The sequence below is a fragment of the Caretta caretta genome, chromosome 25, assembly GCF_965140235.1.
Source record: "Caretta caretta isolate rCarCar2 chromosome 25, rCarCar1.hap1, whole genome shotgun sequence".
Taxonomy (NCBI): Eukaryota; Metazoa; Chordata; order Testudines; family Cheloniidae; genus Caretta; species Caretta caretta.
This window is the reverse complement of record NC_134230.1, coordinates 8322507-8347204: the sequence shown is the minus strand read 5'-3', so window position 1 is coordinate 8347204 and position 24698 is coordinate 8322507.

Sequence of the window (24698 nt, the reverse complement as noted above, 5' to 3'; positions counted from 1 at the left end):
TGCGGACATTGGGAGGAGCAGGGAGATGACCCTCTAGTAGATCTATTCCCTGGGACAAGAGCTGGTTCGTCCCTGGAAACAATTCCCCTCTCGGATCAGCTAACCCCTGCCCAGCAAGCTGAGGTCACGGGGGTGCTGTATCTGTACCGACAGCTGTTTTCCAACCAGCCTGGACGCACTAATCTGACTGTCCACCAGGTGCAGACAGGCTCACATTCCCCTATAAGATGCTCCCCCTTCTGCGTCACAGGGAAAACTGCTCAGGACCTGGAAAGAGAGGTCAGGGACATGCTGGCTTTGGGGGTGATCCAGCCATCTTCCAGCCCTTGGACCTCACCGGTGTTGCTGGTCCCCAGAAAGGACGGGTCGATCCGGTTCTGTGTGGACTATCGGAAGCTCAATGCCATCACTGTATCTGATGCCTACCCCATGTCCAGGCCTGAAGAGCTCCTAGATAAACTGGGAGGAGCCCGGTACCTTACCACCATGGACCTTACAAAGGGCTACTGGCAAGTGCCACTGGATGCAGATGCCCGACTGAAATCGGCCTTTATCACCCCTCTGGGGCTCTATGAGTTCCTGACCCTGCCTTTCGGCCTCAAGGGAGCGCCGGCCGCCTTCCAGCACCTGGTGGATCAGCTACTGAGGGGGACGGAGAGTTTTGCTGTGGGGTATATTGACGACATCTGTTTCTTTAGTCAGACCTGGGAGGACAATGTGTCCCAGGTTAGACAAGTGCTGGACCGACTCCAGGGGGCTGGACTGACCATAAAAGCAGAGAAGTGCAAGGTGGGGATGGCAGAAGTATCTTACCTGGGCCATCGGGTGGGGAGCAGCCACCTAAAGCCGGAACCAGGTAAGGTGGAGGTGATCAGAGACTGGCCCGCTCCCCATACCAAAAAGCAGGTCCAGGCCTTTCTTGAGATGGCAGGGTATTATCAAAGATTTATGCCCCACTTTAGCACCATAGCCGCCCCCATCACTGAGCTATGCAAGAAGGGGAAGCCAGATAAGGTGGTCTGGACCAAGCAGTGCCAGGAGGCTCTTTGCACGCTGAAGGAGGCTCTGGTCAGTAGCCCAGTTCTGGCAAACCCAGACTTTGACAAGCCCTTTATGGTGTTCACTGACGCCTCAGACACGGGGCTGGGTGTGGTGTTAACGCAGGAGGATGAAAAGGGGGAGAGACACCCCATCGTGTACCTGAGCAAGAAGTTACTACCCCGAGAGCAACACTACGTGGCCATAGAGAAGGAGTGCCTGGCCATGGTGTGGGCTCTTAAGAAACTAGAGCCATATCTCTTCGGGTGACACTTCACCGTGTACACCGACCACTCTCCCCTGACCTGGCTGCACCAGATGAAAGGAGCCAACGCCAAGCTCCTGAAATGGAGCCTGCTCCTGCAGGATTATGACATGGACGTGGTTCATGTGAAGGGAAGTGCTAACATGATAGCAGATGCGTTGTCCCGGAGAGGGGACCCTGAATTTCCCCAGGTCACTGGTCAGAGTGACCCCCCTCAGTTCAGTCTCAAAGGGAGGAGAGATGTGACGCAGCAGGGAGTGGGGTGGACTGACCGGGGAGTGCCATCTGGTTCTGCTGGGACTGTCTGCACGGGGGATGGGAGAGCAGGGGCTGACTCCACTGGAGTGGGGAGACCTGAGCCTGTCACCTGAGCTGGGAGGGGGTTGGACCCAGGTGACACCTTTGCCCGGGAAAATGGACAAAGGCTGGAGGAGGAGCTGGGGGAAGGAGGAGTGAGACTGGGGGAGGGGGGTTTTTGGTTTCAGTTTTGGGCTGGGTGGTCGAACGCAGGGAACCCCAAAGCTGGGGTCTAAGCTCCCTGCCCCCCAGAAGGACTTGACTGAGGGGTCCTGGTTGTACCCACAAGCTCTGTTTTAGACTGTGTTCCTATTGTCCAATAAACCTTCCGTTTTACTGGCTGGCTGAGGGTCATGGTGAATCCCGAGGAAGAGGGGTGCAGGGCCTGGACTCCCCCACACTCCGTGACAGCAACTGATGGGGTTTTTTGTTTGTTTGTTTCATCTGTCCAACCAGCTGACCAAATTCGATGATGAATCTTGGTCACATGCCACCTGAGGCATGCTGCGCATATGCTAAGAAGATCAGTCAAATCACTCAGATGTAGCTTGGCACCAAGCATGGCAAGATTCAGCCCCACAGAAGAGTTTTGCAGAAAGTTACTCATGAATGAAAAGCAGGAAGCAAGGGTAAAAACAGATTCATAGGCCGGTTTTCCAGGGGGATTGGCATCTCAAGATAATCACCCAGATAGCGTAGCACCTAAAATAAAAACTTTCGGGCTTAAGCTTTCCCTAATACTAGACACTAAAAGGTGATTTCAATTGCACTTCTTTTTTTCTTAAATGCAAAATCTTCACCACAGAGAAATGCTCTGATTGCTGAACACTGTGGCACCCTCACCATTGAGGTGTACCACACTGTAAATAATAGGTGAGCTCCCCCTACAGGCTCTGGAGAAAGCAGTTCATGCCCAGCTGCTAATCCCAGACCTGCATGTAGGCTGGTGCGCAGGAAAGGGATTGAACAAAAGACAGGCCCCTTGCTTTCTGCAGCACTGGAAATCTAGCAATATATCAGCTTTTGCTTCTCTTGCCAACGAAAGGGAGAAAATTGATGGGCGATTTTGTGTGGCCTTGAGGTCCTGCCTAAGGTCACATGCTGTCAGGAACACAGTCTCTGTCAGTGCACAATGTAGCCCTCAGTGGTCTCATCTTTTCCTCTCTGGTGCCCTCTAACGGCTGGTCATGGTGCTGTACTAAAGATGGTCTGCCCTCTTGGCAATAGGGTGAGTTCCAACACGATCCTGGAGAAGTGGGGCTTTAGGATGGGAAGCGGGAGGCAGTAACTCCCTCAAAAAGGGGAAGCGGAGTGAGACAATTCGATTCCCGTCCCCCTGCAGCAAATATTTCTGAGGAAGATGAAGGGAGACATTGTTATCCCTTATATCTTGGAGGGAGCAACTATGAGACTGCATAGGATGCTCATTTGCATGGGGAACTCGAGTCAGGAGAGAGACTGAAAGTCCTGCCCAAATGCAGGGGGATATGCAGAGTTGGGCAAGGCAAAGAGGAAACTCGTGCTAACGTCTCAGAGCGTGTGTGGGACCCACACTCCAGCCCCCTGCCTGAGTGCAATGGGGACTGGGCACTTCTCCTCCATCTTGGCACTGCTGACCGCACAACATGGGGAATCACTGCATCCGAAGCAAATATTGCAGTGCTTCCTCCTCCCCTGCAGGAGGTGCTGTGAGCAGAGGGGTTCAGGAGCGGGGGGGGACTGGGGAGGGAAAAGAGGAGCAGGGGAGGAGAGGGAATGAGGGGAGAGCAGCAGCAAGATGGAAAAGGGGCATGAAGGAGGCTGGGCTGGCAGTGAGAGTGAGAGGAGTCAGAGGCTGGACCAAGATCCGACCTTCCCAGGTTTTGCACCCAGATCTGACCTGCCCCCAAGGCTGGACCAAGATCCGACCTTCTCAGGGTTTGGACCCAGATCTGACTTTCCCCAATGTCCTTTCACTCCCGTTCTCGCTCTGGAACAATGACAGGCCCAAGAACCAGAGGCAGCAGACAGAAGGGGACCTCCTGGGGTCAAGCAGAGAGTTTAAAATGATGCTTTAACAACGACTGAGCAAGTCCCACCCCTGGGGACGTGTTCAACTTTTTGCCTTCTCCTGGAAACCCGCAGCCTCCTCAGTCATGAAATCTGAGCACAACCTCCCACAATTATCACCTTTGTTGGCAGAGTCCTGGGAGGCACCCGCCAGGAGATGGAGCCTGGAGATCGAGCCACCCTCCTGCCCCTAGAGGTGAAGTAACCTGGCTCACTCCACCTCCATGGGGGCAGGTGCATCACAGGCACTGCTAACTGGTCACCATGCTCGCAGTCTGGAATGGGGCATGGTTGTGTGATGGCCAACATCTTGGCTAACACACCAGGGACTGAACAGAAGATCTCGAGAGTGAAAAGCCCAAGAGCCAGCACTCAAGAGGTGGGGCTGTAACAACTCATATCCTCCTCAGATTGGCGCAGAGCAGGGCCTGTCGCACACACTCCCCAGTGTGTTACACATGGAAGTCCTGTCTCACTCCTAAGGATGTTCGGCCAGGGCTAGAGCTGAGGAATGTCAACGGGGCACCAGTTTGGATCCAGGTTACCCAGGTGGGGGAGTCAGGGAAAGGGCTCTGCTTCAGGCCCAGAGCAGTGTTAAAAATGGGACTGAACATTTAGCCCTTTTGGGGGAAATGGAGGCAAACAGTGAAAGGTTCTGTAAAATAAACTGAAACGTTATTGAAGGTCCTAAATTTAGGGGCAAAGTCCTGCCATTGGGGCTAGTGGGGAGCAGGGCAGGGCTAGGGGGTCCTGAGCCATCCAGCTAGTGCCCGCAGACACCTGCTGCAGAAGGATGGGGTGACCCCCCCTAAAGGAGCAAGCCCTGCCCCCACCCCTCCTTGGAGCCAAAACGGATCCAGCAGGCTCATGAGTCCTCTGTGCTAGAATCCTGCATGAATGTACTAGAGGCGGAGTGACAGGAGACGATTCTACTAGGACTTCAATGGGTTTTGTCCTATGACGTGCATGAGGTGGCTTTACAAACTTGTGTCTGGTGAATTTCAGATCCAGTTCAGAACTCTTCTAAGGTTTGGGACAGTTAGGATCTAGGTTCTTGTTTCAGCCTATTATGGAGTTTGGGACCAAGCTGCGCAGTCGAGATCCCACATCCAAACTCCCCCAGAGGCTGGGGGGCTGACAGCTGCTCTTTCCAGCTCTGCCAGAGTGTCTTAGTCCCTCACTAGTAGCTGGGACGCGTCAGAGTCTGCTACCACCTTCAAAAAAAGAAAAGGAGGACTTGTGGCACCTTAGAGACTAACCAATTTATTTGAGCATGAGCTTTCGTGAGCTACAGCTCACTTCATCAGATGCATACCGTGGAAACTGCAGTAGACTTTATATACACACAGAGAATATGAAACAATACCTCCTCCCACCCCACTGTCCTGCTGGTAATAGCTTATCTAAAGTGATCAACAGGTGGGCCATTTCCAGCCTGTTTCCTCTTGTTTTTTCCTACCCCCCCACCAGATGTTCTGGTTTAACTTGGATTTAAACTTGGAGAGTGGTCAGTTTAGATGAGCTATTACCAGCAGGAGAGTGAGTTTGTGTGTGTATGGGGGTGGGGGGGATGTGAGAAAACCTGGATCTATGCAGGAAATAGCCCGACTTGATTATGTAAAGAGTTGTCACTTTGGATGGGCTAGCACCAGCAGGAGAGTGAATTTGTGTGGGGGGGTGGAGGGTGAGAAAACCTGGATTTGTGCTGGAAATGGCCCACCTGTTGATCACTTTAGATAAGCTATTACCAGCAGGACAGTGGGGTGGGAGGAGGTATTGTTTCATATTCTCTGTGTGTATATAAAGTCTGCTGCAGTTTCCACGGTATACATCTGATGAAGTGAGCTGTAGCTCACGAAAGCTCATGCTCAAATAAATTGGTTAGTCTCTAAGGTGCCACAAGTACTCCTTTTCTTTTTGCGAATACAGACTAACACGGCTGTTCCTCTGAAACCTGCTACCACCTTCAAGCTAAAGACCTGGGGCCTCTTGCAACGCCCATTAAAATCAATGGAAAGACTCTCATTTGGGTCAAGCCCCTGCTCCGTTGACTCCATGAACACAGATGCACAGAGTGAAGGCAGTTACCTGCGCTTTTTTTGAAGCTTCTTTTGAGTTAGATCTTTTTTCTTGCTATTCATATTTATTTATTGACCAAACTGCTGTACGCAACCCCTAGGCAAAGTGTCTCTATGTTTCCCATCTGGTCCATTTCCTCATGATTAGAGCTGGTCAAAACTTTTCTGATGGAAAAAGCTTTTTCGTCAGAATCAAACCTTTCCATGGCAACATGTCAATTCCAACAAAATTTCATTTAGAAAAAAAATCATAACCAAGTGTTTCAGTAATATCAAAATGGTCTGGCTCGACATTATTTGGGACAGAGCGGTTCGACTTTTCATTTCAAAACACCCTTCCATTTCAAAACGTATTTGATTATACCTTTGAAAAGGGACTGATTGGATTATGCTGGAACACATTTCCAAAACTTGAGTTTCACAAGAAATTTTGAAATTGAGGGTCTGGTTCCGATTCGGAACGAAAACACATTTTGCAGCGTCGGCATTTGCTGCAGAATGGAAATTCCAATTTCCAACCAGCTCTAGCCACGATCCTTCCCTAGTTGCCCTGGACATGCCTCTGTCCCCTCCTTACCTCTAGCTCTCTTATTAAGCATCAAGGTGAAATGAAACAGGAAGGATAATCCCAGCCATGTGTTGAGATGGACCCTTCTGTTTAAACCCCAGCCTCTGGCTTTCCCTTGACCTAAGTGTCACCAGCCTCCAAACCCACAGTACTCTGCCCTTTGCAATGTCTCTGCCTGATTAACCGAAAGGATCACCAATGTAGAGTCCCGTCTCCTCTGCTCTTGTATAGACTCACGTGTCAGATGGGGGAAAGGAGAACCCAGCTTGGTGGTTTCTCCCCAGTCACTTCTTGGAAAATAACTTCCCAGAACAAAAAGTCTCTTCCAAGCCCGAGTAGCCCCAGGGAGGGATGGAGGGAAAGGATTTTGCCCACTGCTGTGGTAACAGCATTCATCAATCATCCTGCTGTGGGAGCCAAAGCTGCTGATTTGTGTCTTTGTTTGCTCATTTGGTTCCTAGATGATTAGCTAAATCCCAGCTAAACACATGCATTGAGCCAGCCGCTGCTTTGGTGGGCACGGCAGTGTGCTGTATCCCGGGGCAGGGTGGGGAGCCTCAGGCACTGGAGCAGGGTATTTGGGAACAGGTAAAGTTAGGGTTTAGCAGTGTCTTTCTTCCCTGTCTGAACACTTACATAGACTGTTGGGGGTCTTTATACACACACACACACACACACACACTGCAATGAGTTTGAGATTCTACAATGGCCAAAAAGAAACGGGCAAAACACAGAAGAAAAATGCACTGGACTAAGTAAAATTCCTGGGGCTACCACTAACTTCCTGTGTGATCTTGGATCAGTTAAAGCCTGTGTTTCAAGGGCTAAGCACCCACAACTCGGAGCATCTAAATATGGCCAGATTTTCAAAAGGGCTCAGCTCCCATTGTGATACTGATCACCAGTTTGTTTGTTTGTTTGTTTGTTTGTTTGTTTGTTTGTTTGTTTGTTTTTTTCAGAAAAGTTCAATATCTGACCTGCTGAGCTTTTCTGAAAACCTGACCCATCATTAGAGATGGTTGAACCTGGGAATTTCCATTCCAGGGGACAGTCTAACATTTCAAAATTTTGTTTTCATTATGAATTGGAATGAAAACAAAACAATTTGAAGTTTCCCTCAAAGTGAATATCAAATCGGCCTGTTTTGACATTTTCAGAACGGAATGTTTTGGCTTTTCATTTCAAAACAAACTTCCATTTCAAAATCTATCTATCTATCTATCTATCTATCTATCTATCTATCTAATGAAATGATTTGCTGAACCTGAAACAAATGTTCAAAAATTGTGTTTCACATGAAATTATGAAATTCGGCGTCTCGTTCCGATTGGGAACGATGAAATGACATTTTCCAGTGGAAAAACCTTCCGTCCAGTTATTTTTGACCAGCTCTACCCACTATCCCCAGCATCACAGTTCCCCAGGCAATGGGGAAATGGGGTTCGTGACCCTTCTTTTTCCCACACTTTGTCTTGCCTATATAGACTGTAGCCTCTTTTGTGTAGGGACCATTTCTCACTCCATGTTTGCACATCACTGGCACCATGGGGCCATGATCTCAGCAGAGGCCTCTAGGTGCTCCTTTAATACAAATAATGACAAATAACTATGTTATCATTGATGCTCACACTGGGCCTGGAAGAATTGATTGTTAATTAAGAGGCTGGCTACCATCCTGTTGACCAGAAAGCGCCGCAGAACCATCTCTGCTGGCAGAACAGAGCAGATCTATGGAATGTCATCAAGGATTCAGTGCTTTGCTATGTGAAGTGTAGACAAGATTTCCATGGACTTCCAATGGAACTTGTGCTCCACGGTCACTCAGCTGCTTTTGAGAACCCCACCCTGGCACCACCTGTTAGAACACAGCTCTACACGGCAACCCTGCCCCCTGGGGTCACTCACATCTCGAACCCATGCCCTGGCGAAAGCTGTGAGTGAACCTGCCCTGAGCTTTGCGCTTGTCAGTAACCCACAAGCCAGGCAGACTGGGGCTTCCATTAGGGAGGTGCCTCGCAGCTTTAGGGTCCTGGCAGAGTGATAGTCCCCATTTTCTAGCCCTGGTTCTGAACCCACAAGCACAGCTGTTCAGAACAGGACCCAAGCGGGTATTGTGCCCCCCCTGCCAGGTGTTTGTTTGGACCCTGATGCAGGCTAGAGCAGCTTAAGGGGCTGCCCTAACTTATGTCCTGACCCTACACATGCCATCGCTCTCTCTCTCTCTCTCTCTCTCTCTCTCTCTCTCTCTCTCTCCTTATACACCCAGCTAGCTAGCTAGCTAGCTATCCCCGTACACATCTATCTATCTATCGATCGATCAATCGATCGATCAATCGATCGATCGATCTATCTATCCCCACACCTCTTTCTCCTTCTCTCTCATTCTTCCTCTAGGTTCTTAAATTGTTGTTTATTTCCTTCTCAGTGTCTCTCAGGAGTTTGGACTCAGGGCTTTGTTACTGTTCTATGGTTTTGTATCACAAAGCAGAGGAGCGCAGGGAAGCCTGGACCCAGAGATGGGTTTTATGCTCAGCTCTGAACACAGCCAGGCTCGTGCTCTTTCTGATTCCTCCCAGCCCTGCAATGAATTTGTTTCTATTTGCTGAACATTTTGAAAACAATTTGTTTTCAGGTTGACCCGACATGATTATTCCCCCAGTTTTTCAGACTTGCCCAGGCACTGAAAGTCAGTGATTTGCCCAGCTGTAATTGTGAAGCAGAGATGATTAGTAGGAACAGTTTGACCAGCACAGGGGGGGTATTTATAAGAGATCCCAGCTGAAGCTGCAAAATTCAGATTGTTAATAATTCTCATCATTGGGGCAGCACGCACGAGCCCGAGCCGTGGCTGAGGGCCCCATGGTGCTGGGTGCTGTACAAACACAGAAGAAAAAGAGCCATGCCCCTCACTCTGGCTGTAGCCGAGCGCCTGCCCAAATGTTCCCCAATGTCTGGAGGCAGAAATGGCCCTTTCAGACCCAGGTTTGGTTCAGCCCATTCGCAACATCTGTATCCAGATGTCAGATGCCCTCCCAGCTCGGAGGAGGAACTGAATCTCTCATGCGTCCAGGCCCCTCTCAGCTTATGACATTAAACGAGGTCTTCTGGATTTTTTCTCCTGCCTTTTTGGATTCTGTCTCCCAGCGAAGCCAGACCCCAGACAAAGGCACCGACATGGAGCTCCAATGCCCTGTCATATCAACAGAGGAAATGTCAAATTGTGAGTGCAGCCAGCTTCGTGACCCTCTTTCCCCCTCGATTGGTGCCAACTACCTCCCAGCCTCCCCCCGCTCCCGATTCCCCCGCCCTCCTTGGGCTTTGTCAAAGCACATTTCCCAATTAGAGGATAAAAATATTCCATAGCTGACTCCATGCGCTATTGATTTTGCCTGTAGCTGTGTCTCTGAGTGGGGGGGAGACCGACGCATGGGGGTAGAGAGAGGTGAAGGGCTGTAGGCAGTGAGTTCGTCTCCTTCCCACCTCCACCCCATTATTATTATTGTTATTATTCATCGCTGTGAAAAGCACCTAGCAGAACTGGTTAGCCCAGCTGACCACCAATAGAGAACAGGTGATCGATACTTAATTGACACAGGCCGGGTAGCGGTGAGCAGGAATTGGAGCTGGGGGAGGTGGGGGGGGGGGGGATTTGGAGAGGAGGGAGAGGAGGAAGAAAGAAGGAACAAAAGGCAGGGAAAGGGAGGAGAGGAAAACAGGGTGAGAGGAGTTATGAAAAATGAATCAAAGAGGACAGAGGAGGTGGGAAGGAGAAGGGAGGGGAAGAAAGAAAAGAGAGAGAGAAAGAATGTGAGGGGGAATAAGAAAGAGAGAGACCAGGGCAGAACCAAGGGTATTACGAGGATATGTCTGACGGCAGCACCAAATGTCCCAGCCAAGACCGAGGCCTCCCTGTGCTCAGTGTTGTAGGGTGGCGACGTTACCAGTGAAGGTGTGATTGGAGCTGGGGTGTTCCCCCACCACCCTCCAGCCCCGACACCGGATGCTTAGTATGATGTTTCCTGGGGCTGCTTTTGCGTCTCATGCTCCCGGCATCACGGGCAGGTTGCAGCTCGTGCTATTGCGGAGAGTGCCCCAGTGACCTGCTCAGCACCTGATGCCCCCCCAGGAGGGGAAGTGCCCCAGAGAGAGAAACCATGCTGCTGCCTGCCAGGTCCGAAGCCTTTGCTCTGTCCCTGTTGGGTGAGGCGGGCAGGGGATGAAATGTCCCTTCTGAAGAATTCCTCCCTCCCTACAACCCATGGAAAACCGCTCAGGCCTTCTGGGCCCTCTTCTCCTCTCCCTGGCTTCCCGCTGACCCCAACGGGGTTACCCCTGAGCCAATGGAGAGTCAGGTCCATGATTGCGAGATCGTTTAGAGGTTGCCCCGTGCCTTCCCAGCACCGGAACAGCCCACATGCTGCGGTGCTTCCACAGAGTCAGCTCACTATAAAGCCAGGGCAAACCCGGGCTTCAGCCGCCTCCCCAAAGACGGAGCTCTCTCCAGACCCTTCCCTTGTTCAAGGCCACGTTTGCGTCTCTCCCATCCAATCACCTGGCTCCTGTGCACGCATTCACCCCACCTCCCGCGTTGCTCAGCAGCCCCCTGGGCTGCAGGATCCCCAGTCAGCCGCTTAGTGGGGAACCCATCTGGCTGTTCCTAAAGGGAAAGAAGGGTAGCAGAGGAGTTATCAGGTATCTCATAGGCCCCAGCCTATCTTCAGTTTCTATATGTTCTTTTTGTCCCAATGTGAGTTACATGCACTGTATTAGGGCTGCAGGATGGGCTCATGGTTTGAACACTAGCCTATGAGTTAAGAGACCCTGGAGTCAAGCCTCTGCTCACTGCAGAGTCTCTGTGTGACCTTGCCCACGTCACTTAGCCGCTCTGTGCCTCAGTTCCCCATCTGTACAATGGGGCTAAAAGCCCTGCCCTACTGCACAGAGATGTTGGAAGGATGAATAAATTCAAGGTGCTCAGATACTATGGCAATAGGGGGCCTTAGACACAGGGCCATCCCTAGGTGGGTGTGGGGCCCGGGACATAGGCACCAAGTTTCTAATCAGCCGGGGGGGTGCTCCCCACCAGCTCCACCCAGGCCACACCCCCTCTCCACCCCTACCCCCAAGGCCCCAGCCCTGCCCAGCTTCTTCCCACCCCTGCTCCATCCCCACCCCTCCCAGTTCTGCCCCCTCCCCCGAGCACTCTGCGCCCTCGCTTCTCTCCCCTTCCCCCCAGCACCTCCTGACCCTGCGAAACATCTGATCTGCGGCAGGCGCTGAGAGGGAGGTGGAGGGGCAGATCGGTGGGGCAGGCGCTGGGGGGAGGGAGAGGTTCCAGTAGAGGGGCTCCTCCTTTCCCCCCCCACCCACCTGACTCCCGACTCACCTGCCCGCCCGCCCGCCTTCTCACGATTTTATTGAAGCACGGGGTCCCCCAAAGCGCGGGGCCCAGGGCGGTGGCCCCAATTCACCATACCCAAGGGACGGCTCTGCTGAGACAGTCAGGGTAAGCTGCATGCACCTTGCTAGTACCTAACCACAGACCACAGACTGGAACAGGGACCATGAATGGGAAAACTGAGCTTTCCCCATGATCTAGATCAGTGCGGCCTCAGGTCTGGCCCATCGCAGCTCCCAGTGGCCGTGGTTCGCCACTCCAGGCCAATGGGGGCTGCGGGAAGGGCAGCCAGCACATCATTCGGCCCGCGCCACTTCCCGCAGCCCTCATTGGCCACTGGGAGCCACGATCGGCCGAAGCTGCGGACACGGCAGGTAAACAAACTGGCCCGGCCCGCCAGGGGCTTTCCCTGAACAAGCGGCACCCCTAGTTTGGGAACCACTGGTCTAGATGGCAAGTAGACTCGCTCCTACAGGAGATGAACTGTGGCTCTTCAGCACCAAAGAGCAAACTGCAGCCACTTGACCTAGGGGAGCAACGCTAGCAGCAGTAGTAGGTTGTTATCCTCTATGTGACCAAGCTAATGCAGGGGAACACAGCTCCATGCTTTACGCATGTGTTATATAAGCTGTCCCCAACAAGCATCAGCCTGTGTTTCCCTGATCGCACCATGGGCACTTAAAAAAATACTAGCAGCTTATCCAGTCAAGTGATGATCTTTCCAGATCCTGCTATTGCCAGGATCATAGACAGAGACCCTGCAGAGTGTTTGTGTGGGATAAGGCAGAGGGCTGGGAGAAGAGGCCATATCATACAAGAGGAGTCTAGGCTGATGATGGCAGAATCTAGGACAAGGAGAAGCCAGCTGTTGATATGTATGGATTAGCAATGGGCACCCAAAGGTCTCGCCCTTTTCCAAATCTTCACTGGCCCCCTTGCACCTGGAAGGTTTGGCTTCAATGTCCATGAGAAGCCATCTTGGAGCTGGCCAGCCGGGCCCTAATCATTAGGCAGAAGGGCAGAAGCAGCAAATCGAGAGGAAAATGCCAGATTGCTTTTGAGGAAAAGTTGGGAGATTAAAGGAGTATTTTAGCCATGCCAGTATGGGCATTGGGGATCACAAATCCCATTCGGATTGAGTTCCTAACTCCCGCTGGCCCTTTCAAAACCCCAGCCTAGGTCTGAGGAGAGAATTCCAGCTGGGAGTTCCAATGAACAGCAAGGACACAATTGAAGCACCCAGGATTTTCGACCACTCCGCAGCACACCTCCAGCGTGAGACGCCCGTTTCCTAGGGCAAATAAGAAGGAATGCATTTCTCCGGAATGACACCAGGGCTCTACGGAGCTGTTGCTGGGAGAGGGAGGTTTGGAAGCCGGAGGACTGTTAGCAAGAAGAGGGGAAATGCTGTGCCACTTCGGGATTTGTTGCTCAGGGGATAGCTGGCCTGGGGGAGCCTGGAGGCCATGACACCTATTGCTCTACAAAGGAAGGGGAGGGAGGAGCCAGACGTTTGAAAACAGGAGATGCTTGTTGGGACCAGTTGCTGGTATCTGTGTTGCACCAGCCCATGGCTGACTCTCCCTTCTAGCCCTGCTAGGCTCTCTCAACCTTCCCAAGCAGCCAGCAGAATCAAGCAAAGGAGCCATTAGAGGGTTGGCAACCCAAGCTCCTGGGTTCTTCTCTTGGCTGTGCCATCCTCCTGCTCCATGACCTGCTGCAAGGCACTTGCCCTCTTCACCCAGCCTGTGAAACATGGATAATGTTTTCCTGCCTCACAAGTTGGAAGATTCAGCAGCCGGCCCTGCCAGCCCTCCCAGTTAGCTTCAAGGGGCATTTGCATGCATGGAAAGCCTGCAAAATTAAAACGACTCGAAGGGGCACACTAGCTCACCAGTGGCCCTATTGCCTTGGGTACCATGGCTCCCATGGCCAAGGCCAGCTGGGTTTGGGCAAAGCATCTTGAGGCCTTTGGCTGCTTCCCAAAGTTGGGCAATAGGTAAAGGACGATTCGACCGTGCGCGGCCACCAAAGTACTGCTCCAAATTGCCTCCTTCTTGCCAAGGAGCTCCCAGGCCCCTCAAAGAGAGGCATATCAGAGGCCAAGCATAAGTTCCATCTCATAGGCCATGGACCAGGGAGGATGGGAAGCAGCCGGACCGTTTTCCCATATGCGCTGCTGATTGCCTACGGACGGGAAAGGCAGATATATTTAGCTTCCCTCAGTGCAGGCCGAAAAGGCCACCGTGGGGGCAGGAAAATGTATCTTTGTAGTTTATTTATTTATTTTATGGCCTCTTAAAGGCAAAGGCCAACGTCTGAGCCTCACCAAGGTTTGGGTTCCAACCTGGATCGGGACAGGGAATCTCAGCTCGGGCCCTTCCCTGTCACTCTTGATCTATAACACGTCCACTTAAAAGGATCCTCTCCGTCTCCTTAAACAATATATTACCGCTGTCCATTATTCCCATTAATGCATAAAAAATCATTAGGCATTTCTATGGAGACCCATTGCCATAGACACAGGCTTCCAAATGCACTCCCGGCACTAAGCGGCCAATGTAAACTAAAGGAGAATTCTGCGGTAATGCCCTCTCATTTCCCACCCCCCGCACAACCAACCCCTCCCCAAACTCCCCTTTCTCTCTTCCCTCGATCAATTTTATGATGCCTGCCTGGGGTTCGTTAATGTTTCCGGAATGTCTCTCTGCTCTGTTTAAAAATTCTTAATTAAGCAAGGTTTTTTTGTTTACACTTGAACTAATTACACTTTAAAACCTGACAATAAAACATCAGCACTGGGCCATTAGGGCCCAATGAGGCTGGGCAATTCATGAGGAGATAGGATGGCTGGAGACGCAGCCACTCTGCCTAGCTTCGCTCAAGAGGATGCCCACTTCTTCGCCTGGCTCCGGCAGCTGAGAGGGACAATGGTGCGAGCGGCCAGATGTCCTCTTAAGCTCTTCTTCATTTCCTCCCGGATGCTCCCTTTCCCAGATAAGGGCCCAGCAAGTGGGTGGAAGGATTGATCCTTCCTCTGCAAAGGCCCATCTTTATTTATCACACATGAGTTCTCCGCAGCTAAATCCCTGCTCTTCCAGGTGAGAGCAGAGGGACCAGTCAGCCTGGCGCCACAGGATTAAATCAGTCTAGGAAATCAAGGCTTGGAGAGCAGGACCCTTCTGGCTGTAGAATGTCTCCCAAACGGAAGGGCCGGAAGCCCCAGTGCTTGGGACATTTCAGACTGGGCTGGATAGACCATTAGGGAATGATCCCTCACTGGCTGAAGAGTTGGGGAATGGATGAGATGACAGTCAATAGAGCTTTTCTACCGCCAGTGTCAAAGAAACGCATCATGGCCTGGCAGTTAGGGTACCTGATGGGGAGTCAGGAGACCTCGGCCTGTCAGTGACCTGTGGTAAGTCACTTTTCTTCACATCCTTTGTTGGCCTTGGGTATTTAATCACGAATTCTCTGGGATAGGGCCTGTCGGTGCAGTAGGGCCCATGATCTGGCTGGCTAAGTGCTTCCCCTTTTCCCAAATGTCTCCTTCTATCTCCTCCAGGGTGATTCTGGGGCAGAGGAGTGGAGGTGTTGGCAGGAGATGTGCAATCAGTGGTTGCAGGGCATCAGTTATCTTTCACCGCCAACATCCTGGGGCCTGCTCCTGGAAACCCCCTTGAATTCCATGGTGGAGGAGTAGGCCCAAATTGCCAGTCCGTGGTGGCTCATCTGTCATTGGCAGAGCCATTGACCTTCAGATGAATAACCACGGGGATGGCATCTCATGTCGTCCTTCTCCAGCAGGAGGTGACTTGCACCCCAGGGCAGGGGTGTTTGTCTGAGTTGCTTCCTGATGTGCTGCCCCTCCTGGGTGCCTCCCAATGCTCTCAGCTGTACCCTCGCCTTCCCAGAGCTGATGCCACACAAATAGCTCTGGGGAAGAAGGGAGCATCCGGTTACTGGTTCATTTGATGGGGCTGAGGGAAGTTAGCCCCTCGTTGACTGACAGCCCTGTATACTCTGTTGACTCAGCCTGGGCAGGAGCAGGATAAGTTTCCCACATCTCCTACCTAGCCAACCTGCCTTGACCCTGCCCTGGCAGGACCACCTCAATGGGGGAGAGGGAAATTCACCTTCCACTGGCCTGGTCCTTCCTGGGCCTCTCTGCTGAGACTGCCAACACCACGGGGTCGTGCGGGGGCGGGGGGGGGATCTGTGCCCCCCATTGTGATGGATTTTATGACCTTCACCATGAAGGGCTGGCTTGAGACCCACCAAACCCATTACACCCACCAGCCTCCATGTGATGACACTGAGCTGGCGAGCTGTGACCATCTCACCCTCCAGTGGCTGCGGTGATGCTGCTCCTGAATATTTGGGACATTACCCTGTAGCACATGTGCTGAAACACCAGCGTTTGCTTCCATGGATGGGTCTCTCCCGGATTAGACAGAAATGAATGTTCTTGAGGTCAAAGGCTCTGTGTTTCTTCGAGTCATCTGGTCTCCTCTCCCGCTCCTCACTTTTAAGAGGCCATCAACCTGGTGTTTTGAGTTTGGAATCGTCATAGTTTTCAGGGCTCAGCTGGGGAGCAGGGCACTGGGACAGTATGGGAAAGTCTGAGACGAGCGGCCATACTGGGTCGGACCAATGGTCCATCTAGCCCAGTATCCTGTCTCCAATACCAGAACCTCAGGGGGAGTGTACAGAACAGGGCAGTGGGAGTGATCCACCCCTGTCTTCCCCTCTCAGCTTCTGGCAGTCAGACGGTCACCACAAGCATGGGGTTGCAACCCTGACCATCTTGGCTAATAGCCACTGATGATCTACCCTCCATGAACTTACCCAGTTCTTTTTTGAACCCAGTTATACTTTTTGGCCTTCACAACATCCCCTGGCAATGAGTTCCACAGGTTCATTTTGCATTTTGTATTGTGGGAAAGGGTAAATAACACTTCTTTTCCACATCCTTTATGATTTTATAGACGTCTATCATATCCCCCCTTCGTCATCTCTTTACTAAGATGAAGAGCCCTAATCTTTGTAGTTTCTCCTCATATAGAAGCCATTCCATAGCCATGATCATCTTTGTTGCAGTTCTCTGAACCTTTTCCAGTCCCGTTATATCCTTTTTGAGATTGAGTGACCAGGACTGAACATAGTATTCAAGGTGTGGGCATGACATGGTTTATAGAGTGGCATTATGATATTTCCTGTGTTGTTTTCTATTCCTTCCTAATAGTTCCTAACATTCTGGTAGCTTCTTTGGCTGCTGCTGCACACTGAACTGAAGTTTTCAGAGAACTATCCACGGTGACTCCTAGATCTCCTTCTTGAGCAGTAACAGATAATTTAGACCCCAACATTATATCTGTGTAGTTGGGGTTATTTTTTGCAATGTGCATTCATCAATGCTGAATTTCATCTTCCATTTGTGTTGCCCAGTCACCAAGTTTTATGGGATCCCTTTGTAACTCTTCACAGTCACCTTTGGACTTAACTCTCTTGAGTAATTTTGCATCATCTGCAAACTTTGCCACTTCACTTTTCACTCCCTTGTCCAGGTCAGTAACAAACATATTTCAACAGCACAAGTCCCAGTTCAGATCCTTGGGGAAGGGGGCTGCTGTTTACCTCTTTCCATTGTGAAAATTGACCATTTATTCCTACCCTTTATTTCCCATTACTGATCCATGAGAGGACCTTCCATTTTATCCCAGTGACTACTTAAGAGCCTTTGGTGAGGGACCTTGTCAAAGGCTTTCTGAAAATCCAAGTACACTATATCCACTGGATCACCCTTGTCCATATGCTTGTTGACAACTTTAAAAAAATTCTAATAGATTGGCAAGGCATGATTTCCCTTTGCAAAAGCCGTGTTGATTCTTCCCCAACAAACCGTGTTTATCTATGTGTCTGATAATTCTGTTCTTCCTTTCCCTGTGTCCCTCATTCACTCTCTGCTCCCTTCAGGCTGCATCTCCTTTTAACCTCTCATTCTATCCTTTCATCTTTGCAGCCTTTCTTCTTACTCAGTCAAAGACTTGTCAGAGCCAGGCATGGGCTGGAAAGAACTTGTTTACTTTGTGCTACAGGTCATGGGCTCAGATCCCCTGCATGGCCCATTCCAGCATTGATGCTGACTTTGCTGTGGGAGTTGCGTGTGCATAATTGGATTCTGTGGGCTATCCAGTCCCCACCCCAAACATGGCAGGTCACAAGGCAGGTGTGTTAGAAAGACCTGGACAGACAGATCCAGATCATAAATGGTTGGACATTATCTGTCAAAGCTACTTTTCAACAGAAAAATTGTTTTCTCCACTAAAAATGGAAAGCTTCACAGGAAATGCCGTCTTTCTGTCTAAATATCTGAAGTTTTGTCAAGAAACCAAAAGCCCCTAAAACCTGAGAATGTTTCAGTTTGGAGCCAAATTTTTCAGTTTTTGATGAAAACCTGAAACATTCTGAAGAAAAATGCATTCTCGCCTTTTGTTCACGTCTCCCCTTCTCTGTGCTCCATCTGTGCTGGGTTCTCATGTGTCAGGCCCAGGGCAGGGTCCTCTAACAGGCAGGAGAGGAACACGCCCAGGCTGAGACAATTGTTTACAAACCTGTGAAACCCTCTGCACCAAGCAGGCTATCCGTGCTCAAATAACAACCCTCAGCACATCTGATCAGTGGATCTCAAAGCACCGTACGAAGGTGGGGAAGTACCATTCTCCCCATTGTACAGGTGGAGAAACTGAGGCACAGAGCGGGGAAGTAACTTGCCCAAGGTCACACAGTAGGTCAGGAATAGAACCCAGAAGTGCTGGCTTTCAGCCCTCCGTCTTGTTCTAACCAGTAGATCATTCCCACCTTTTGTTTCCTATCTTTTAACCAGTTACTGATCCATGAGAAGACCTTCCATTTTATCCCAGTGACTACTTAGTTCCCTTAAGAGCCTTTGGTGAGGGACCTTGTCAAAGACTTTCTGAAAATCCAAGTCCACTATATCCACTGGATCACCCTTGTCCACATGCTAGTTGACACCTTAAAAAAATTCTAATAGATTAGCGAGGCATGATTTCCCTTTGCAAAAACCGTGTTGATTCTTCCCCAACAAACCTTATATGTCTGATAATTCTGTTCTTCCCTTCCCTGTGTCCCTTGTTCCCTCTTTGTTGCATTACCCTAACCCTAACCTATGAGAATCAAACCCCTGAAACCAACCAATGTGATTGTTGGCTTGTTTCCTTGTTTCACACTTGGATTCTCCACATGGACTAACAGCGCTGCCTTCTGTGGGTAAGGACTGCAAGGATAGGGCTGTAAGTGTGGGCGAGAGATGGGAATTTGCCACTTTGTTCCTCAGTTTCCCATCTGTAAAATGGAGCTAATAGCATTTGCCTACCTTACAGACAGCTCCCTCAGCTCAGAGGCTACATCAGTGGCTGCAAAGCATGTTGGTCCCTCAGGCACAATCAACAACAGGTGCTAAGCATAATGTGCTCCTTTCATTTGACCCTCTGATCTCTAGGGGTTCCTCCATCCCTATGCAATATATGACCTGTCCATAGGATCGAACTCTCTGGATCCCGTGCTTGGTCAGGCTGTGAGCTCAGATTCACAGGTGCGAATCCAAAACAACAGTGTTCATTCTAGGGGAGTCACTCCCAATTTACACCCCCATCTCTGAGATCAGGATCTGGCCAACCCTGTGTATAAGAACCTGGCACCAGATGGAGTGGAGAGCTAGTTCCCCCCTGTATATGACAGCAAGGTAACTTTGGCCAGGTTGTCACATAGCCCTGGGAAGGCGTGTATTGCGTGTACACACACACACACACATACCAGCTGCCCAACACTCCCCAGCTAAACACAGCTGCCTTTGCTGGAACTCAGGTGCGGGGCAGGGGAGCATTAGAATCATAGAATCATAGAATCATAGAATATCAGGGTTGGAAGGGACCCCAGAAGGTCATCTAGTCCAACCCCCTGTTCGAAGCAGGACCAATTCCCAGTTAAATCATCCCAGCCAGGGCTTGGGCATTGCGTGTCCCTGCTTAGCGGGAGGGAACAGATTCAGTTTACAAGGCTGGCATCCTCCCAGCAGAGACCTGTAGCAACAGCAGATCAGCTGGGCTAGAATTTTCCTCAGCCGGATGCCCCTGGGACTGTGAGTCATTGAGTCTCCGATCAGGGCATGGTCAAATCCAGCCTCACTCCCGCTCTGTCGGCCGTGTTCCTGGGGATGAGAACGCTCCCGGGGCTATGACTCAAGCCAGCCAGGGAATAGGGGCTAGTGCATGGGGGATTGCAGGGTCCTGCTGGCCATGGCCCCTTCCTGCTGCCTCACCCCCTGGGGGACTGGCAGTGCCAGCCAACTCCAGTCTGACCTTATGGCGCTCCCTGGTGCAACATTTCCCAGGCAGAGGCTTCATCCAGGGCTCTCCAAGACCAACCTGATGGATGCTCCTAGCTCCCACTGCACCAGTTCAGTGCCCACAGTGTGTCCTGTGACCAGTGTCCCAGTGCCCTGCATTGCTAAGCAGCGGTCCTCACTGGCACCAGCCCACCAGGTGCCCCACGTCTCTCTACATCAACTCATTGCACCCCACTAGGCCAGCTGTGTGCTCACGAAACTCGCTTTGACCAGCCTGACTGACGCCCCTGGCTCCTTCGGGTCAGCTCTGTGCCAGGTTGCCAACAAGGGAGCCAGTGGTGAGGACGGTATTTGTGTTGGGACTCCTGGGGCAGGATCGGGGCTGAGACTCCACAGAGTCATTTCCTGCCATGTTAGCACACGTGCCCGCCACCCTTCCTGGCAATATAGGGTCATTTAGTGACACCAGGGCACACCTGGCCTGGGGTGGAGGGAGCAGCCAGGGTGGGCGGGGGTGGATCCATGGCTCAGTTCCACCCTCATTCCCAGGACTAGTTTGCTGCAGATGACGCTGTCGGGCCATTAGAATTATAGAACCGTAGGACTGGAAGGGACCTCGAGAGGTCGTCTAGTCCAGTCCCCTGCTCTCATGGCAGGACTCAGTATTATCTAGACCATCCCTGACAGGTGTTTGTCCAGCATGCTCTTAAAAATCCCCAATGGCGGAGATTCCACAACCTCCCTAGGCAATTTATTCCAGTGCTTCACCACCCTGACCGTTAGGAAGCTTTTCCTAATGTCCAACCTAAACCGCCCTTGCTGCAGTTTAAGCCCATTGCTTCTTGTCCTAGCCTCAGCAGCTAAGAACAATTGTTCTTCCTCCTCCGTGTAACAGCTTTTACATACCTTCCTTCCCCGGTGCCTGCCCCAGCTCCCCAGCCCACCTCGCGTCTTGGCCATCGCAGAGGCACAGTGCAGAGCCTTGCAAAGCCATAAACATGAGGGATGTGAAGGGAAATGTGCCGCCAGGCCTCCTCGAGCTGGTAGGAGGGGGGATGTGGATGGGGGGAACTAGAGCATGTTTTTTCCAGCAGGGCCCCTCCTGGGCTGATTGACTCAAATCGTATTGATCCTGCTGTTACCGGGACATTTTATTTTCTGCCCAGGGGATGGTGAGAAAGGCTCTGGGAGGGGGGAAAAAATACCAAGAGGAGGAGGAAATCCAAAGGTCGGCATTTTCCTTCCCCTCGCTGCACTTTGAAAAGGCACCAGAAAATATCCCCACCCGCCTGCACCGAGATCTCTGCTCAGCAAGCCAGGGACGCTGCGGAGAGGACCTGTGCTGCAGACATCAGACCTCCCCCAACACTGGAGAGCTATAGAGTAACACATCCCCTCCTCACACAGCGCACAGAGGGCCAGAGCACTGCCTGGGGGATTGACTTCCCTGCAGCGATGCTGATTTTCACCAGCTGAGGTTCTGTCCCTCAAAGGAGAGATTTCGGAAGGAATCTTGGGGGCGCAGGTGCCTAGTAGTTAGAGCAGGCGTCCTAGGACTCCTGGGTTCTAGTCCCAGCTCCGCCCCGTCTCACAGTGTGATGTTGAACAAGTCCCTTCCCCATTCCGTGCCTTAGTTTCCCCATCAATAAAATGGGGATAATGATAATGACCTGCCTCCCCGAGGCTGCGGGCCCTGCCTGTGCCCCTTCAACCTGCCCCGCAGCCTCCCCTTGCCATAGCTGAAGCACAGATTGCCATTTACATGGTGGTTCTGTGACAGATACATAGGGATCATAGAATCATAGAATATCAGGGTTGGAAGGGACCCCAGAAGGTCATCTAGTCCAACACCCTGCTCGAAGCAGGACCAATTCCCAGTTAAATCATCCCAGCCAGGGCTTTGTCAAGCCTGACCTTAAAAACCTCTAAGGAAGGAGATTCTACCACCTCCCTAGGTAACGCATTCCAGTGTTTCACCACCCTCATAGTGAAAAAGTTTTTCCTAATATCCAATCTAAACCTCTCCCACTTCAACTTGAGACCATTACTCCTCATTCTGTCATCTGCTACCACTGAGAACAGTCTAGAGCCATCCTCTTTGGAACCCCCTTTCAGGTAGTTGAAAGCAGCTATCAAATCCCCCCTCATTCTTCTCTTCTGCAGACTAAACAATCCCAGCTCCCTCAGCCTCTCCTCATAAGTCATGTGTTCTAGACCCCTAATCATTTTTGTTGCCCTTCGCTGGACTCTCTCCAATTTATCCACATCCTTCTTGTAGTGTGGGGCCCAAAACTGGACACAGTACTCCAGATGAGGCCTCACCAATGTCGAATAGGGGGGAACGATCACGTCCCTCGATCTGCTCGCTATGCCCCTACTTATACATCCCAAAATGCCATTGGCCTTCTTAGCAACAAGGGCACACTGCTGACTCATATCCAGCTTCTCATCCACTGTCACCCCCGATCCTTTTCCGCAGAACTGCTGCCTAGCCATTCGGCCCCTAGTCTGTAGCGGTGCATTGGGTTCTTCCGTCCTAAGTGCAGGACTCTGCACTTATCCTTATTGAACCTGATGGGAACGAGAGCCATCAAACTCATTGCGCTTGCACCCGCCCCCCTCCCAGGATTCCCAATAAGGCCCTTCTCTCCAGATGGTACTAGATTGTGGCCAAGCAACTCATTGCACCTGTGACCTTTTGGGGCTGCAACATGTGGGCTGGAGTGAAAGGCTCGTTGTTAGAGGAGGGAAACTGATGGATTTTTTCAGTTTGCGTCAATTCTGGAAAAAATGGTTTGGGGCAAACCACACACAAAATTTCTCAAACTTTCCAGTGAATCAAAAAACAATTGTTTTGGATCAAATGAAATGTTGCGATTTAGGATGATGTTTAAATGTGTTTGATTGATTTTTAAAAAAATAAAATTAAAGGAAAATTTGAAGCAAAGTGTTGTTTCGAACTGACCAATCGAAATGTTTGCTTGTCGGCGTCGAACATTTTGAGTCTGTTTCAGAATTTGCGTTTGTTTGCTTGTTTGCCCTATGGACCAAAACGTTTTGGCACAAAGTCACAAAACATTTCGTTGTCTTCAAATGCGCATTTTCAGCAGGAAAAGAATTCCCCACCGCTTTGCTCGTGTGCCCTCCACCCGCATAGTCTGATGCCTGGAGTTTGAAGACATCTGGAGTATGCCACATCAGGATCACTTAGGAATGCAGGCCTGAAATTAAGCCTTTATTTTTTCATTTCTGCCCAGGCACCCTCATCCAAGTCAAGATGTCCCCTGAATTCTGGCCGGCGTGGACGGTGGGGAGGAACCAACCTCTGACAGAACAAATTCCCGCCACTGGACCCCTCCAGACACACAAACCCACCGTATTTGCAGGAGAAAGTGAATCAGGAAGTGTTATCTACCCCTTCACAGAATACAAGAACCAGGGGTCAGCCAATGAAATTAACAGGCAGCAGACTTAAAACAAAACTAAGGAAGTATTTCTTCACACAACGCACAGTCAACCTGTGGAACTCATTGACAGGGGATGTTGTGAAGGGCAAAAGTATAACTGAATTAAAAAAAGAATTAGATCGGGGGGGATTGGTCCATCAATGGCTGTTAGCCAAGCTGGTGAGAGATGCAACCCCATGCTCTGGGTGTCCCTAAACCTCTGACTGCCAGAAGCTGGGACTGGATGTTGGGATCACTCAATAAATTGCTCTGTTCTGTTCATTCCCTCTGAAGCATCTGGCATTGGCCACTGTCAGAGACAGGATACTGAGAGAGATGGACCATTGGTCTGACCCAGTTTGGATGTTCTTATGGTCTTCCCAAGCCCCTGCCTGAGCTAAATCCAGATATTAATGAAATACAGAACAGGCCTCTGGGGCAGAGGGGACTGCAGAATTCTGGCCACCTCCTGCTTGTGGCTGCGAGAGAGGGGGAGACAGAGATTTTCTTATCCAGGGAGTAAATTATTCAGCCCTCCCCCTGGAGTAGGTTAATCCATGCCACTTAGTCTCAGTAAAGATCCTGGGCTCCAGGGCTGGGTCACAGCTCAGAGCCCAGCCCTGCGGGGATGGAGCTGCAGTAAGGGTGCTGCATGGCCTTCGGGCAGGTGAGCAAAGCAAGGAGCATTGTGCCCACAGTTACCCTGCGCCCTCTGCAGCTGCCCTCTGCAGTGAACCCAGGGGGGTCTGCTGCCCAGCTGCCAGGGATGGGCAGGGCCCCGGTGGGAGCACATCCCCAGCCAATCTGCCAGGGACTTGCAGGAGTTGACAGGGCAGCGCTGAGGGACGGGCACACGGCCTGCACCAGCCTTGGGCCCCCCAGGCTTTTGCTGCCTCTTGGCTGGCACAGTCCCTGAGGAACATTCCCTGGCAGGCTGGCATGAGCTCAGAGAGCTCTCGCTGCCCCCTTTTCATACCAAAAAGCTGGTTTCACCACCACCCCCAGCCCCCGCCCTCCTTCTACCCCCCCCACCCTCCGCTCCCCACTGGGTGTCTTGCTCTTGAGTGGTGCATGGCGGGCCTGGAGCAACAGCAGCTCCTGGAGGCTTGGCTGGCTCTTCAGCTGCTCCCCCAGAGCCCCACTCCTGCCTTGCTTCCCCTGGCTACTGGAGAGACACAGGCCCTGCCTGCG